Below are 19,464 nucleotides of genomic sequence, written 5' to 3' on the forward strand. Positions count from 1 at the left end.
AAAGGATGTCTATGGATGCTCACTACATTTTAGACAGTAAAGAGTCAAACACTAACCCATTTTGATGAGTTACATATAAATAAAGCAGATGGATCAGATTAAATTTCCCTTCCCCTTGCCCTGAATAAGCTCCTCCCTCCCTCTGCCTTTCCTTCCTTGTTCCTTTCTTTCTTCCTTCCCTGTCACTCTTGTTTTATGTTAAGGGAAAATGTGCTTGGTCAAATATCATTTTCCAAGTGTCAACTATTTGCAAATATGTTCATATGTATACTAAAGACAAAGTGTAGTAGGTCTAGTTTAGCTGGGTCCACTGGCACCATAATTGAAGCCAACATACCACTCTTGTCCTTCCAACTTTCCAAACAGCAGAGAGCCTTTGCGTGTTCACTCCCTTTGTTCCCATTCCCAAACATTCAATAAATAGACAAGTTCTCCTTTTCTGTGCAATTCCAATATGCAACCTTGGCTTCCAAAACTAGTGATGACTTAGGGCACAAATAGCAGAGTGGCTGCAGGATTCTTGTCGAATATTGGATTCAAAATGGCCTCTGCTGCCAATACATGATAGCTTAGACACAAGCCAGTTAGTACAGACCTGTCTCACCCACCCCTCCCCAGCCTTCAGAGACTTTCTTATGTCCTGGATTCTCTTTGCTCTCCAAACTGACCATGTCTATATAATCATCTTCTTGGAAATATGGGGAAGAACAAGAATGTTTGTGAGGTGGAATGACAGATGCATCAGACAAAAGTTAATCTGATGCCCATCCTTTGACCAAATGTCAGTGTATTTCCACCCAATTCATCTACATAAGTTTGTTTTATTTATGAAACAGAAATATTTAAATTACTTTCCCTCCTCAGTACTTTTAGGGCCCTGCCTCTGGGGTTGGGATTGGACAGGTGTTTTTGTATTTGGGGACATTGGCCTCAGAGGCTCTGCTAATTTCCCAGGAAACCAGAGTAAAAGATCTGTGACTGATAATGCCCCAAATTAGTTTTAAGTTTTGTTCTAGCCTTCTCCTTTTTAGGCATTGCTCAAGCCCCATCTAAGCCCAACCAAATCTTCTAGCAATCCTCCATGTGACATCTGAGCTTGATATGTCAAACCATGGCTAATTCCAATTATCACATAACTGGTAGCTCATAAACATACAAGCCACAGCTCTGGTCTCCTGACTGAATACAAATTAGAAATAGAGTATTCTTAAAGGTCCCTGACACTAGTCATCAATGTCTTCTGTTAAAGGGCAGCAGGGGGATTGAAGACACTTATTTTTACCTTCAAATACCAACTTATGTTCATCACTGCTAGAAAAAGTCTTGTCATTTCTCACTTCTGGATGAACTGAAGGCATAGCAAATGAGCATACTATATTTGTTAAGGCAAGATTCCTAGTATTAGAAGTAGGAGTAGAAGTAATAGGAGTAGTAGCATTAAAAATCATTGATTCTTAGCAGGCACTACGTAGAGACTATCAAAAGCTATGTGTAGCCCTTTCTCTTGCTACCACTTTCTTAGTTCAAAAAGCCAAGCATCTTCCCTCTCCAGGATCTCCTGAGACCTGGGGCTACGATATCATCTACTTTTGGCCCAGAACACGTGAAGAAACTTTTCCGGGGAGTTAGGAAGCCCCTGGAGAAGTTTTCTTCCTTCATATAAAACGACAATGAAGAAGGAGGCTCATGTGAAATTATCACCTTCCCACTGCCTTAAATGCCCACATCCTGGCTAGAAGTGAAGTGACTATATTGTGACTCTCAGAGAAAAATCAAGGAAATGACAGCAGAGCGAGACCTAACCTCATTGAGCCAGGAAAATCATGCCGGCTACCACATTTCTCTGCATTCCTTGTTATATAAGAAAAGCAAACACCAATTCTGTTAATCTGTTGACCAGCCTTAGCGTTAGATTTCATGTGTATTATAAGGGGATAAAGGTATGCATTTTACAAAAGTTAATGTAGGCATTTTTTTTTTAAATCTGGGAATCACTTTGTAAACTAGAAAATTCTACACAACTGTAAGAAAGGCTTTGTTTGGAAAGTGTAGTGGATTAGATCATTTATGTTTTTGCATCCCTATTTTGAAGTATGAATTGTATATCTAACATTCACTGTGTAATCCTCTAGTTTTTGTAAGACCCTGCCCTTAAGGAGTTTACAGTTTATTAAAGGATTCCTTCATGAAGTCATTTAATTCCTGATGTAACACCACAGAGAATAAAACAAAAAAAATTACTAAAGTATTAAGTGTTAAATTACAAGATCTGGCGGGATAGTTCTACAGAAATTTGAATTAAAATATTCAATATATATTAAGTGCGTACTATGTTCCAAACACTATTCTAAGTATTTTACATGAAGCAAGTAACTTAATCCTACAACAACCCTGTTGATAAATATATTACCCTGTACATTTTACTCTCGGTAAAATTGAGGTGCAATGGAGTTACATGTGTTGACAGAATTCACAGATGGTAAGTGGCAGAGCCAGGATTGAATACAGGCACCTGGCTTAGATCCACTGCTCTCTTGGGAACATCTAAATGCCAGATCATTTGCTTCTAACCCTTGCTCTGTTGCTTACCTAGTTTTGTGAACTTAGATGCAGCATCTAGAAACCTGCTTTCTTACCTTTAAAATCAGGATGCTAGCCAATCCTACCCAATAGGATTGTTCAAATGATTAAATCAATAATGTGTATAAATGGCACAGAGTGGGGCATAATAAATGACTATCACTATTGGCCTGGTGGGATGGACTGGAAGCCTCAGCACCCCTTCCAACAGGGTAAGGAGGTAAGGCCGTCTCTCTAGAATGTGTTATAGATCTGGAAATTCCATTTAGGTCCAGAAAATAGTCAAATATTTTTTTTAAAAACTATGTCTAGGCAAGTGCTTTACAATGGGCAAGATAAAAGTTACGATAACTTTCTAAGGAAAAAGTTTTTCTAAAAAAAAAAATAGGATTTATCTTGGTGTGAGTGAGTGATTGTTAGGAAAACTCGTAATGAAATCAGTCACAGTTCATACGGTGAAGGGGCTGAATAGCATAAGAATAATAATTCATTTATTGGACAAATATGTATTCAGAGCTCACCAAGTGTCATATTTGTTCTAGGTATTGCCACCCCTCTTGCTTCCCATCCCCACAGCACAGCTTGTTAAAGAAGGGTCCTACCACAATGAGCTGCATCATTGTTCTTCTAAAGCAGAGAGGGCTGGAGAAGGGCATATGTGTGGAGAGTGGATTTCACTGATTAACTTTTTAAAATTAGATAGCCATTTAACCCATAAAACCCTGAGAGAATGAGAGAAGATGCTTAGACTTGGTATAACACAGTGAGTTTCTGAGTACAGTCCTGAGATGTTTCTTAAACGGCTGAATGAGATGGGTCGTAATGCTAGGTAACTCAGGACTTCTTTGGGCCTCAGAAGGAGAGTACGTTCTATAGAAAGATCCAAAATGACAAGGAGTGCTGCTACAGGGGAATGAAGGATATTTGAATAAACGATCTGGTAGTGTGACAATAGACTGTCAGGAAAGTGAGTATTGAGGATGACCCAGTACTAGTTCACCAGGAAAAGACAAATTTCCTTAGACCACCATGGGAAGACATTCCCCTGCTAAAAGATAGCCTAGAACCAACCTTTGGTTATAGAGGGATAGAAAAAGAGTGGCTGGAGCCAATGCAAATGGTTTTTATTTGTATTCAATCAATTCATGCCTCTAACTTATGCCTTCCCGTAGCTACTGGGAAGGAGCACAGTTGGAGCTTCCTTCTCTTAATCCTCACATTGGGGGAGCTTCAATTATTTATATAGTCATCAATTCTGAACAGAGGACAACTCCACTTAAGAAATGAACAGGGTGTAAAATGGGCCTCATGGCAACAAGTCACAATGGCCAATTTAATAGAAGCAATTTTGTGTTCTCCATCTCCATCTCCAAAAAGAAGGATGATGCTACATAATTAATTGGCATCTCTCTTACCCTAAAGCTTCCTTTCTGTGTGAGCCCTCATATGAGTCCCAGGCTTGTCCTTATCTTGGGAGGTAACTTTTTGAGCTATTTCTTTTGCCCACACTGAAGCTTTCCTTCCCTGCTTTGCTTTTACAGCCCAATCATGCTTTTCACTTCAGGTTATGTATTTAACTATTTGGTGGTGGTGTGGGGGGAGTCATTGCTTCAGCTTGTTTAGATGTTTTTTTCATCCCGAATCTGTCAACAAATGGATAGCCACGCCTCACAAGTTGGTGTCACCCGGTGAAATGTGATACATATTCCATTTTTTACCAACACAGTAAGATTTAATAGAAATATTGGGAGATAGAACCAAGAACACAGTTTGTTCCCTGGCACTGAAGATTTTGAAGATGACCATCCCAACTGGTATCAACTTATTAACAAAAACATCATGGCTAATCAACAAGGAAGGAGTTTATCTAACTATAGCATTATTTTCTACACACTTCTTCGTCTTCTCCCACAGAATATTAGTAGAAATGTCGACAAATCTAGACTTAAACAAATCTATCCATCTGATGTATGTATTTAAGCAGCAATGCAACATTTGTTTATTAAGCACCTACCATATATCAGAGCCTTTTCAATCACAAAAAACTAAAACAGTGTAAGGCCTAGTGGCATAGTAATGAGATAGGAGGTCGGCAGGATTGATTTTACAAGGTACAGGTCACGAAGACTTTGCTGATAAAACAAGACACGGTAAAGAAGCTGGTCAAAGCCTGCCAAAATCAAGATGGCAAAGAAAGTGGTTTTTGGTCTTCCTCACTGCTCATTATAGGCTAACTATAATAGCAGCATGCTAAAAGGTATTACCATAGCACCATGGCCATGACAGTTTACAAATGCCATGGCAACATCTGGACATCAGCCTCTATGGCCTGAAAGGTAAAGGAAACCTCAGTTCTGGAAATTGCCAGCCCCTTTTCAGGAAAACTCATAAATAGGAAACCTCGGTTCTGGGAATTGCCAGCCCCTTTCCAGGAAAACTCATAAATAATCTACCCCTTGTTTAGCAAGTGATCAAAATATTACTATAAAAGTAGCCAACCGGCAGCCCTTGGTGCTGCTTTAACTGTGGAGTAGCTACACTTTTATTCGCTTACTTTCTTAATAAACTTGCTTTCACTTCAATCTATAGACTTGCTCTTGAATTCCTCCACACAAAGCCAAGAACCCATATGGCTTCTAAGGCTGAAACCCAATTTTGGGGTTCACCCTGTGACACTAATGCTATCAAAAATGAAAATGTCTCATCTGTCATCACTTGTTTATAGTGAACCTGTGTAAATGTCAATATTCATAGATTATTGATTTTTCTTTTTGTTCACAACATGGGAATTTAGAAATTAATTCTAAGAATGTAGTTTTGCCATGTAGTTTCCAGAATTTCCATTTTCTATTTTTTGGTTCCCAGAACATTTTCTGACTTCCTAATTTCTTGTACAATTCCCATTCCCATTCTAATTTTCCACAATGTTTTCCAAAGAATGGTGAGGGCTCCATAAACATTTTCTACATTCTTTCTGTACCTTGCCATATAATTTGCCCAGAACCAGAGATGAGAGTCTTGACACACTGGCATATGATGTCAGAGCAATACTGCAGAAATAGCACTTTTACATAATGCCACATGACTCCTGAAAAAATGTATTGCAAAGACTTCCTATTATTCATTGTGTGAGTCTCAAATTTCATTAGCTGACTTACAAGATATTCCAGAAATTGGCTTCTTCTTAACTATCCAAATTATCCCTACTCCTTGCCGACTCTCACTTCTCACTTAGTTAAGCTGGCTTTCATTGTCCACTTCTATTTCTATACTTCTCTTGCTATTTGCCCACATTGAAATGTAGCCAAATCCCTTTTTATCTCTATTTAAGTACAAGCCCTTTACTTTAAATCCTTTCTCCTTCATGAAGTTATTACCTGTTATTAACATCCCACTTTGACTTATCCCTTTCAATACCAATTAGTCACTGACTAATTTTATAATTGTTTCATCTATGTAAACCTTATTTTCTCAGTTACATGGTAAATGCCTCAAAATATCTTTGTTTTGCCCATGATGTCTGTTAGGGTTGTGTACATATTCTATTTGGTGCAATAGCTTAATTGATATATAATCAAGTACTGATATAAACCATGAGATATAAAGAAACCTTAAGAATACATCTTATAGGGCTTCTTGAATGTTTTATAGATAACCTAATGTAGATCACACCTTCAGAGATTTGGCTGCGATTGTCAATTTTCACCCAATATTTTGCATTGGATTTGACAGAGTCTTTTTCATAGTCCAGAAACATGAAAACTCCCCTTGGGACAAATGATGTACCTGTTAATTCTAAAAGTCATATCTAAGCAAGAGGATACGTTCTATAAGCCCCAATAATAGTCTCAAAAATTCTTACAGTTTTTGAAATGCAAAGAGGCAAAGATAATAGAAACATTTTTTATTGGATATTCAGGACCAAAGAGTTTATTGGAAAGTAGATACATATATATAAATGTATGTATGTATACATTTATACACATGTGTGTGTGTATGTGTGTAGGTGTGTAATCTGGTGTGCTGTGTTTGCTCAATGAGCTATTACTAAAGAAAAAAATTGAGCCTCCACGAACCATGTATATTGAAGTCTGACAGCTACAAACATATCTAGTTAAAATAATTCCAAGTTATCGAAATGTCTTGCCATGGTGGGCATGAGGTGACCTTGAATGAAACTCCAGGCTGTGCTCTGTTCACACTGCTATGTCATAGGTGATAATAGGAGGGGACGGGATAAAGAAAACTGCCTTGTGCTGGTGGTCAAAAAACATCACTGAGTATCTTTAGAGATGGAATAATTTGAATTTAAATATTACAAATCCTTAAAGGCAGAAAAGTTCAGTGATAGTGATGACTGAACAAGAAACTCCCAGAGAGTGTCTTAACCTTCAAATGCTTTTCCAATCTAGTCACCTTCTTTGCTTAACTTTATAGCCTTGTGTGAATCCTTAGGAATTTACATGTCACATCCTTAGATTAAAAACAGAGACATTTGTTTTTTCCTGTCAATTGATGAGCAGTGGATTGATGTTCAAATATTCATGATCTCCTAGTTTCATAATCTCCTTAACCAGTTATTTTGGTGTCGCTATTTTTTTGTTTGTTTGTTTCGTTGGTTGGTTAGTTGGTTATTCAAAAACAAAATTAGATTGACCTTTTATGATGAACATTGATGAACTTATTTCAAATCTTATTTAAAAATCTTGATTCCACTTAACACTGTCAATTCTCTTTCCTTTCCCAATCCCTGCCCTGCCCCTTTCCAGTATATCTTAAAACTTTCTTAGTAGGTGTTTAATCTTGTCTTCCACCAACGGAAATTCACAGTTTGATTCTTATATTCTTTATATATTAGATTCAAAATCAGATGAAGGCTCCAAACAACAAAACCCAGAGGGGCAACCTAACATTTATTCTCATGGCAAATGAGATTTCCTAATGATTTAACATAAAATAAGAAAGCAATAGAATGAGACCACATGGCATAAAATGGAAATTTACACTTTATTTAGAAACTAGAGTTAGGTAAGCATAGACAGGAGGTCTGAAGCCACCCACACCCACAGACCACAGGGGTGTGTGTGTGCGTGTGTGTGTGTGTGTTGTGTGTATTCATCTGAGATGAGAATAGGGTCAAGGAGCTGGAAAAGAAATTAATCTATCTCAAATCTATCTCAAATACCTACCAAGTGCCAACTGTCACAGTTAAATACTCAATCTCCACATTCATAGCTTCTAAATCTACCTCTAGAGAGATCACATCTTAGCTGATCCAGTTTAATACTAATACCAGTAAAAAGGCTTTGTCTATGTGCCAACTAACCAGCTCCAGATTTTTTTTGCCTTTCTTTACTCTAAGAACAAGTCTTTTGGGCATCAGAGAAACTCAAAACCACTGTGTGAGGTAAGTATTACATCTCCCCCTATTACAGATGAGGAAACAAAAACTCACAGGTTGATCAATTTTCCCAAGGTCAGAACGGCTAGTGAGTAGTGAAGCCAAATGCTTAATCATTTCTGTAAGACTAAAAAGAACTGCTACTTCTAGTAATTTTTTAAACTGTAAAGGCAAATATTCAGAGAAGATTTTTTAAAAGCAGAAAGAAAAGTAGAACAATCCAGGTGGAAGAACAAAAAAACCTTCAACCACTGATCTCTATTGAGGGAACACAAATGATAACCCAGAGAGAGGGTGTTCAGAAAGAAAGAACAATTGGATAGAGAAATTTGTCTTAAAGTCTTGAGAAATACTAATTTCTGATTCCTATAAAAGCATAGTAAAATAGATCAATTTTTTATATCAACAAAATTCATGCAGATAGCTAATTTTAATAGAATAAGAATATGCTATTTTTCTTAAAAGGAGTAGCCAGAGATCGATCTTAATGATTTAATTCACTTTGCCATTATAGGACTAGTCTGTATTCACACATAGATCTGGTTTGCCTCCATATAATTTTTATAAATCACATTTAACTCCAGAAAATTGCTACTGTTTTGTATCTTCAGAATGAGTTGGACTGATTTTCACACTTTTTGACTACTTCTTTTAGTATCAGAAATTCACTCCAACAGCCATAAGATACGTTACCTGCGTTTTTGTCCCTCTGGAGCTCTGCAAGATAAACCTCGGTTTTAGCATTTCAAGTATTTAAGGAGTTTTAAATGATATTTCAGGGATTTTGTTATTATCCAGGTACAGCCATGGAGAGTACTTTTAAACACAGTCCACAAACCTCCATGAAGGCTATCATGTTTGAGATATAAAGCTCAAAAAATTAGCCTCCAAAATGAATTAGACCTACCTGGAGTCCAGAAATCCTCCCTGGGGTTGATGTCAAGCCTTTACTTAGGAAATGTCTAAGCCTTTTGTTGGTGTGGTGTGGGGGAAATCTCAGGAATTCTCCTTCCTGGATTTAATGCCCCCAGATTTAAAATATAAGTATTAGAAGCTGAGCCCTCGAACATCTCCCTTCATTTCTTGACATCTTTATGACAATGTATGGTGCAGTACCTCACTTTGCTGCAATTACTGAACAGACAGCACTGTAGGCAACGTAAGTTTCTCTTAAGTGCAGCAATCCATTCTGAAGAGATGTACAAACATAAACTCTCCATCGTGGCAGGCTTCTATGAAACCTGAGCATTATCTGTGAATTTTTTCTCTCTCCTTTTTTAATCATTCTGTTAGCTCACCTCTAGAACCCAGTGGCCTAATTTACTAATTAATAACTATTATTACTTAGTGGAATTGAAAACTGAAATTACTGCTTGCCTTAAACATAGTAAAAATTGGCAATCCATTCAGAGTTTTTTGAGGGGCTGCTTCATTCATTGCACAGTCCTGGCAGCTGGGTAGATGTCATTGTCTGCTTGCTACATGGGACTTGTTTCCAGATGGGATGGAAGAGAGGCAGGAGATTGTCTCTCCGACTTGTTCAGATTAGAAGAGGAAACAGAATATAGTATAATCTATACCTGTAGAATCTTAATAGACTATTGTTTCAGTCAGTAATTGCATCATTTAGAAACATCCCATTGTCTTCTTTATTTGCGCTTGGTCCTCCTAACTCCAGCTTCTCTTTTTACCTTAGTAGGTGATTGTTAAGCTCAAGTGACTCTTCTTTTTTCAGTTGCTAAGTGAAAAGTCCTTAAAGAGAAATCAATGATGTAAGTTTCTTGTATCTCTATATAATCAAATCAGTTAGTAACCAGGTTAAATCTAGGAGAAATTAAGCAGAAATTACTACCATAATCATTTTTTTCTTGTTATACTTTCCTTTACAGTTTTTCAAGTCAAATCTGCTTAAAGCAACAGAATTGAATTTATCTTTCAAACCGTCCTCTGTTTCCATATTACTGTTCCAATTACAAGTGCCAATATTATTTCCCATTGCCTTAATCTAGGTTATCTTTCAATTGCCATTACAATATGTTTGCATGTTAGTAACACATATTTGTTTATTCTAAAGTCTAGTGTTTATCACATGCCAGGTACCAGCAGAGAAGCTGAGATTACAGACATACAAAAGTCCTATTCCAGCTCTCAAGGAGCTAATTTTCTAACATGAAAGTCAAAGTAGGAAGCCATATGAGAAGAAATATCTTCATGATGCAGAAGGGACTGCTAATGAACAAAATACCCTTAAGAATTGTTTAAATTTTAGCAAGTTCTGAAACATTATCACTACAATGAGGATAAATTATTGTCCCTCAAATTATAAAATCTGGTCCAGATTTTCATTAAGACCAATCATGAATGCAGCTCCCCACATGGAGGCAGCAAGTCATCTTAAGAAAGCATATGCAACAGCTAGGAAAAGATGCCTAAATCAGTTGCTAAGTGTGCAATATGCAGCATGCTTAGTGTGGGTCATTGCTCAGTCAGCTTAGCAGATAATTGGCAAAAATATCATCATGTCCTTAAGGTAGTCCCAATTATTTGCTTCACACCACTGGACTAAAGAATCTGCTTCTCATGGCTCAGAGTTTGTTGAGAATTTTTTTCCCACTTCTTAAAGGTATAACTTTGTCCTTTAAGCTGAATTTCATTCAAATAATCAATCCATCAGCTATTGAGAGCCCATAATTTCTTGATACCCTGTGATATGGTTTGGCTTTGTGTCCCCACCCAAATCTCATCTCAAATTGTAATCCCCACATGTCAAGGGAGGAATCTAATAAGAGGTGATTGGATCATGTGGGTGGTTTCCACCATGCTGTTCTTGTGATCATGAGTGAGTTCTCATGAGATCTAATGGTTTTATAAGTAGCAGTTTCTACTTCTTTCTCTTGCCTGCCACCATGTAAAATGTGCCTGCTTCCCCTTCTGCCATGATTATGTTTCCTGAGGCCTCCCCAGCCATGCAGAACTGTCAGTTAATTAAACCTCTTTCCTTTATAATTACCCAGTCTCAAGGATTTTTTATAGCAGTGTGAGAACAGACTACTACACACTGGGTGACCATCTATAGGGAATACCGCTCTATTCTCTAATCTCACTTTGATGAAAAGTTTCAGATAGCACCCACCAAGAGAACAAGCCTATTCAAAGGAGCCCTTCAAATTTGACCCAGCAAAGTCTTGCTCCATATTATGTTGACAAAAACACAAACTCCTACAGTTTACATTTTGTCCATCTGTTTTAGTCCAACCATATACTTTCTCTTGGCATTTGTAATTGAATAAACACATAACAAAGCAAGCGGAATACTAAGAGAACAAATGCTCAATCTGGTGTTTGTAGCCAGAGAACAATGAAAGTTAAAGTCAAGCTTGAAAACTTTTATTTTTCTTGAGGATCACTAAGCCACAATTGTGGAAACCACTAGCTTCTAACTACTGCATGTTTTTAAATGTTAACTTCACATAATATTAACAATAAAGTCAATGACAAATTAAATTCTAGACCACACTCAGATCTAGGTACTATTACAGAGCTATGTAGTATTTTCCATGCATTTTTTCATTGTGAAATTAACAAGAGGTAGCAGGATAGAGATGACAAGCTATAGAAATCTCTTCCTCTTTTGAAAGAAGTCTTTCTATTCTTAAAAATGTTAATTCAAAGAAATCGTTACAAACTAGACACTGTAATACACAAGGTATATAATTTAAAACAATAAAGATAATCCAGATCAGAGCTTGACAAAGTATGGCCTACAGGCAAAATCTGGCCCACAGGAAAAATCTAACCCACAGCCTGTTTTTGTAAATGAAGTTTTATTGGAACATAGTCGCACCCATTTACATATTATCTAAGGGACAAACAGTAGAATTTGATATTGGGACAGAGACAGTGTAACCTGCAAAGCCTAAATTAGTTATTATTTGGCACTTTCTATAAAAAAAACATGCTGACCCCTGGTATGGATCAACAATTTCTTATTTTTAATGGCCAAATCTAAAGTTTTCAAAAAGTATTTGACAGCAAAACCTGAACTGACCTGAAATCCTTTGGTATCAGTGGTATAAACTTCTCATAATTGATATGAGGTTATTTATAGTTTCTATTTATTTATCCTGCTAGAAATATTTATATGATTCACTAAAGAAATTCTGCTTTGTTTGATTACAGGAGTTACCCCAGGCCCCACCAAGGTTATTATAATATTTAATATACACAGTACATTCAGCATACATCTTTCTAAATTCTAAAATATCCTTAATTCAAAAAAATATCTGGCCTCAAGTGTTACAGATTAGATTCGGTGTTTCAAAGATGCAAAAACTCTGGGATAAAATAACATTTTTAAAAGCTTTCATCTTTGAACATTCTCAAGGGTATGAGGTTCATTAAGTAGATTTGGGAAGACCATGAGTGACAAGTGCCACTCAGAACTAATGGACTTTCAGATAGAGACATTCAGATGATTTGGATAATGTGTATTTTGTATTAAGACTTGTGGATAAAGCATGAAACAGAAAATTGCAATATCACTACGATTAATAAAAGAGCTAATAATAGATATCTGCATGTTAAATATATTTGGAAGACTGTTGCTACAATTACATAAAGAAGTAGCATTCTTACTTTCTTACAGTCTTGTGGTGTTTGCTTCTACTTATTTATAAGCTGCAGTCCTTTAAGATTAATAATGTATAATATGAGGAAACAAAGTTTTCACCCATGGAACGCATGGATTGTGGGAACTGACCCAAGGAGAGATTGAAAAGTCTTGTCTTGTAAAACTAAGATTGTCACTTTCTAAATGTGAATCTCAGACAGGTCTAGGAAGTGTTGCTTTCAAGCAGTCAAAGAGTTAACCTTGGTGCCTGTGTTTGTGTGTGTCCTCCTCATCACCCCTAAGACAAAAAGCTTAGCAGGCAGCACAGTGATGGTGCTTTATGGCAGGTAAAGGAAACGGACATAAAAACATAATACGTCTGAATAGGTGCACAAAGTAAGTAGCAACCTGAGTCATCAGAAAACAAAGAAGGATAGATTTTTGACACAGAATATTTTGACTCCAGAAAGACTATTTCATAGCACCCATAGAATGTTCAGAGAGCCCTGGGGCAAAGATTGCAGTCATGGAAGCTTGGAGTCATAGCCTCAATATTTTAGTTCACCATAAAGTAAAAGGGGTATCAAAAAAATCAAGTCAATGTCAAGATTCTTTTCTTTGAATGACCAATATAAATAAGAAGAAACCATCATTAAATTATATTTCTGTTATTCATAGCTCTCTACATATGATTATGGGTGGAACAAAGGGGAACTGAGTTGCTTCTGCAGTTATATTGACTTTGGCAAGTGGATCAACCATGCAGTAATTTGGCACTACCAGCAGACATCACACCATTCCACACAGCTTTTAACTTAGTATTGTGTTCATAGTCTTTCCAAAGAATGTCTCCCTTCCTCTTTAGGTCTCAAAATAATTAATGAGAAATGCAGACATATTCTTAAAAATACAAAAGTTCAACTTCTAACAGCACTGCAAAGCCAAACTGATAAGTCATACAGAATTGACATGGGCTTCCATATTTGGAGGCTCACTTTTGTTTGCTCAATTACCAAAGAGGTTGCATGCGACACAGAATGAATAGGCAGACTAAGCTGATGAACTGTCTGGCTATAACATACTTTGAAATCTAAGAAGAGACCTTCATGCCAACTCAATTGCATCAATATTTTATGGAGCCAGCCATTGATAGTATTTTTTCCTCAGCCAGCACTATGTGTAAAGTATCTTTTGATATCATTTTCTTGCAGTGGTGTGCATGTGTGTGTATGTGTACATATTTGTGACAAAAAGAAACTTCTCAATGCTAGGGCTCCGGAATATCTAGTAGAGGAGTCGATAAACTTTTTCTGTAAGGGATCAGGCAGTAAATATTCCAGACTTTGCAAGTCCTACAGTCTGTAGCAATGACTCAATTTTGCCGTTGTAGCAGAAAAACAGCCATAGACAATACATTAATGAATGTGTGTGGCTGCAATTTGCCAATCGTTGATATAGTGCATAGAGCTCTATTGAGTATGGAATTGCGACCAGTTCTGTGGCAGAACTTGACCCTCAGCCATCTATGCCTCCAAGGAATTAGTAATTCTACAACCAGATTTGGTATAATTATGGTGGTAATATATATTCCCTAGATACTTACATAATTGCAAATCAAAAAGGATTGAGAAGACCATGATTCCGTCTATAGGTTTTCCAAAAAATTCCTCTGTGGTCCCTTTGAAATGTTACTTCTCTATACTCGTAATTTTAGATTTGTGATGTCACCATCTGGTGTTAACCTCCAGGATTAAAAGTCAGAAAAACACACTGAAAACCTTGGAAATTAAAGTTAAACAATTTTAACAAAAGGATATTAAATTATTTCAAGCATAGATTTACCAGGACTATAAAGTGAGGACCGTCTTCACAACTTAAAATCCAGGTATTACCATGTTTAAATGCTTATCAATTTAGACAAATGATATAGATAGATAGATAGATAGATAGATAGATAGATAGATAGATGATAGATAGATAGACAGATAGATGAGATAATCAGTATAGATATGCTTATGCAAACATATTTTCCAGTTCTCTTATAAGAGGGCTTAGAATCAGTTATACCTCAGAAGCAGTGAGCACACCCACACCTGTCTTATTTAAAGACCTTTCTTTAAATAAGTAACGGAAATTATGAGTCCTTGAAGGGAGAGATAATTATCATTCCAGGGCTAACAGCTGAAGAGTACAAAATGATTCTGGAAAATCTTTTGTGCAAAAATTAAGAAAGTTCTCAAGTAATGATAGGACATGTAAAACTATAAGAAGAAACTTGAAGTGGCCTTCATTGGCCAAATTCAAGACAATTTAAAAAACAAAATATGATATTAACAGATTATTTCCCATAAACTAAAATAAGAATCCATGTATATACGCTGATGTAAATAAATGGCAGTGGGGGATGTCCTTCAGACAGCAAAATTCCAGTCCATAGATTAAAAAAAAGATAGAATTTTAAAACTCATCTTAATAATTATTTTGGGTAGGAAACATCAATAGATACCAAAACTAGAAGGTAAAAATATTATGAGAAACAGGACTCATATATTGTCTATATCTTTCACAAGACACTTATCAAGTACTATTACAAATGGAAAATAGTAATTTTATTTATTTATTTATTTTTTTCTTAAATTTTTTATTGCATTTTAGGTTTTGGGGTACATGTGCAGAACGTGCAAGACAGTTGCATAGGTACACACATGGCAGTGTGTTTTGCTTCCTTTCTCCCCTTCACCCACATTTGGCATTTCTCCCCAGGCTATCCCTCCCCAGCTCCCCACCACCCCCGGCCCTCCCCTTTTCCCCCAATAGACCACAGTGTTTAGTACTCTCCTCCCTGTGTCCATGTGTTCTCATTTTTCATCACCCTCCTATGAGTGAGAATATATGGTATTTCATTTTCTGTTCTTGTGTCAGTTTGCTGAGAATGATGTTCTCCAGATTCATCCATGTTCCTACAAACGACACAAACTCATCATTTCTGATTGCTGCATAATATTCCATGGTGTATATGTGCCACATTTTCCCAGTTCAGTCTATCATCGATGGGCATTTGGGTTGGTTCCAGGTCTTTGCTATTGTAAACAGTGCTGCAATGAACATTCGTGTGCATGTATCCTTATAGTAGAACGATTTATAGTCCTTTGGATATATACCAAGTAATGGGATTGCTGGCTCAAATGGAATTTCTATTTCTAACGCCTTGAGGAATCACCACACTGTCTTCCACAATGGTTGAACTAATTTACACTCCCACCAACAGTGTAAAAGTGTTCTTTTTTCTCCACATTCTCTCCAGCATCTGTTGTCTCCGATTTTTTAATGATCGCCATTCTAACTGGCGTGAGATGGTATCTCAATGTGGTTTTGATTTGCATCTCTCTAATGACCAATGATGATGAGCATTTTTTCATATGATTGTTGGTCTTATATATGTCTTCTTTTGTAAAGTGTCTGTTCATATCCTTTGCCCATTTTTGAATGGGCTTGTTTGTTTTTTTCCTGTAAATCTGTTCGAGTTATTTGTAAATTCTGGATATCAGCCCTTTGTCAGATGGGTAAACTGCAAAAATTTTTTCCCATTCTGTTGGTTGCCAATTCACTCTAGTGACTGTTTCTTTTGCCGTGCAGAAACTGTGGAGTTTCATTAGGTCCCATTTGTCTATTTTGGCTTTTGTTGCCAATGCTTTTGGTGTTTTATTCATGAAGTCCTTGCCTACTCCTATGTTCTGGATGGTTTTGCCTAGATTTTCTTCTAGGGTTTTTATGGTGCCAGGTCTTATGTTTAAGTCTTTAATCCATCTGGAGTTAATTTTAGTGTAAGGTGTCAGGAAGGGGTCCAGTTTCTGCTTTCTGCACATGGCTAGCCAGTTTTCTCAAGACCATTTATTAAACAGGGAATCCTTTCCCCCAAATCCACAGAATATACATTCTTCTCAGCACCACATCACACCTACTCTAAAATTGACCACATAATTGGAAGTAAAGCACTCCTCAGCAAATGCAAAACAACTGAAATCATCACGAACAGTCTCTCAGACCATAGTGCAATCAAGTTAGAACTCAGAATTCAGAAACCAACTCAGAACCGCACAGCTTCATGGAAACTGAACAACTGGCTCTTGAATGTTGACTGGATAAACAATAGAATAAAGACAGAAATAAAGAAGTTCTTCGAAACCAATGAGAACAAAGACACAACATGCCAGAATCTCTGGAACACATTTAAAGCAGTCTCCAGAGGAAAATATATAGCAATAAATGCCCACATGAGGAGAATGGAGAGATCCAAAATTGACACCCTATCGTCAAAATTGAAAGAGCTAGAGGAGCAAGATAAAAAAAACTCTAAACCTAGCAGAAGACAAGAAATAACTAAGATCAGAGCAGAACTGAAGGAGATAGAGACACAAAAAACCCTTCAAAAAATCAATAAATTCAAGAGCTGGCTTTCTGAAAAGATCAACAAAATATACAAACCACTAACCAGATTGATAAAAAAGAAAAGAGAGAACAACCAAATAGATGCAATAAAAAATGATAAAGGGGAAATCACCACAGATTCCACAGAAATTCAAACCATCATCAGAGAATATCAAAAACAACTCTATGCACATAAACTAGTAAACCTGGAAGAAATGGATAAATTCCTGGACTCCTGTGTCCTCCCAAGCCTAAACCAGGAAGAAGCTGAAACTATGAATAGACCACTAACAGGGTCTGAAGTCGAGGCAGCAATTAAGAGCCTACCACACAAAAAAAGCCCAGGTCCAGATGGGTTCACAGCCGAATTCTACCAAACACACAAAGAGGAGCTGGTACCATTCCTTCTGAAACTATTCCAAATAATCCAGAAAGAGGGAATCCTTCCCAAATCATTTTATGAGACCAACATCATTCTGATACCAAAACCCGGCAGAGACTCAACAAGAAAAGAAAACTTCAGGCCAATATCCATGATGAACATAGATGCAAAAATCTTCAATAAAATATTGGCAAGCCGATTGCAACAGCAAATCAAAAAACGTATCCGTCATGAACAAGTAGGATTCATCCCAGGGATGCAAGGCTAGTTCAACATACACAAGTCTATAAACATAATTCACCACATAAACAGAACCAAAAACAAAAACCACATAATTATCTCAATTGATGCAGAGAAGGCATTCAACAAAATTCAACAGCCCTTTATGCTAAAAACCCTCAATAAACTCGGTATCAAAAGAACATATCTCAAAGTAATAAAAGCTATTTATGACAAACCAACAGCCAATATCATACTGAATGGGCAAAAACTGGAAGCATTCCCTTTGAAATCCGGCTCTAGACAAGGATGCCCTCTTTCACCACTCCTATTCAATATAGTACTAGACGTTCTAGCCAGAGCAATCAGGCAAGAAAAAGAAATAAAGGGTATTCAAATAGGAAACGTGGAAGCCAAATTGTCTCTATTTGCAGACGACATGATAGTATACCTAGAAGACCCCATCGCCTCAGCCCAAAAACTCCTGAAACTGATAAGCAACTTCAGCAAAGTCTCAGGATATAAAATCAATGTGCAAAAATCACAAGCATTCCTCTATACCAATAACAGACTTAAAGAGAGCCAAATCAAGAACGAACTGCCATTCACAATTGCTACAAAAAGAATAAAATACCTAGGAATACAACTCACAAGGAACATAAGGGACCTCTTCAAGGAAAACTACAAAACACTGCTCAACGAAATAAGAGAGGACACAAACAGATGGAGAAACATTCCATGTTCATGGTTAGGAAGAATTAATATCGTGAAGATGGCTATACTGCCCAAAGTAATTTACAGATTCAATGCTATCCCCATGAAGCTACCATTGACTTTCTTCACAGAACTGGAAAAAATCACCATGAACTTCATATGGAACCAAAAGAGAGCCCGCATAGCCAAGTCAATTCTAAGCAAAAAGAACACAGTGGCGGGCATCACACTACCAGATTTCAAACTATACTACAAGGCTACAGTAATCAAAACATCATGGTACTGGTACCAAAACAGAGATATAGACCAATGGAACAAAACAGAGGCATAGGAGGAAAATAGTAATTTTATAGTAAAGAAATCTGGCAGATAATACCTTAACAAGTAGTCAAATTAGTATCACCAGTATGGGGGCAAATTAATATCATGTGCCTGCTGATATGATGTACTGAGAAGAATACAGCATCTCAACTGTAAAATTTTTGCCAAAAATGCATGACCAGAATCTAATTATGGAGAAATATCAGCAAATTCAAATCAAGGAACATTTTAGAAAATATTAGTCATGTACTCTTCAAAACTGTTAAGAGTTATTAAAAAAATTATAAAAGACTGAAGGTATGTTTAAAATCGAAAGAGATTGAAGAAATGTGGCATCTTGGATCATAAGAAAATTTTGGTTTTCTTTCTTTATAAAGGAAAACAGTGGGATAATTGATACATTCTGAGAATTAGATAATACTGTGTTAATGAAAATTTTTTAACTTTGATACACTGTATTATATATAGAGAGAATGATAAAACCAGTCTGATGGAATGTTAATGTTGGGACTCTTTCTGAAGAATATATGAGAATTCTTTTAACAAATTTGTAACTTTTTCAGTAGGTCTGAATTTTATTCAAAACTAAAAGAAAAGAAAAAGATGTGGCCCTAGGGCCACAGTGCCCCTATTTGACATGTGAATATGACATTGACTACCTTGGAAGGATTATGGACTGTGTTCTGTCTCCCAATAATTTTTATGTTGAACCCCTAGCCCCCAGGATCTCAGAATGGAACTGTACTTGGAGAAAGAATGTTTTAAAGGGTAATTAAGTTTAAATGAGGTCATTAGTGTGTACCTAATTCA

The 19,464-nt window shown here is 36.7% G+C and overlaps 1 long non-coding RNA gene across 1 annotated transcript in view; it reads right to left on the bottom strand.

Annotated features, from left to right (window-relative positions):
- Positions 1-8,818: 8,818 nt before the first annotated feature.
- Positions 8,819-19,464, bottom strand: part of LOC118147318 (uncharacterized) — a 28,839-nt gene continuing 18,193 nt past the window's right edge. The window contains exons 3-4 of the long non-coding RNA XR_004733588.3: positions 14,194-14,332; positions 8,819-9,733 (exon numbers count right to left, since the gene is read on the bottom strand). This is a non-coding gene — a long non-coding RNA (uncharacterized LOC118147318). The remainder of the gene's footprint in view (positions 9,734-14,193; positions 14,333-19,464) is intronic.

The sequence above is a fragment of the Callithrix jacchus genome, chromosome 14 (genome assembly GCF_049354715.1).
Source record: "Callithrix jacchus isolate 240 chromosome 14, calJac240_pri, whole genome shotgun sequence".
NCBI classification, from domain to species: Eukaryota; Metazoa; Chordata; class Mammalia; order Primates; family Cebidae; genus Callithrix; species Callithrix jacchus.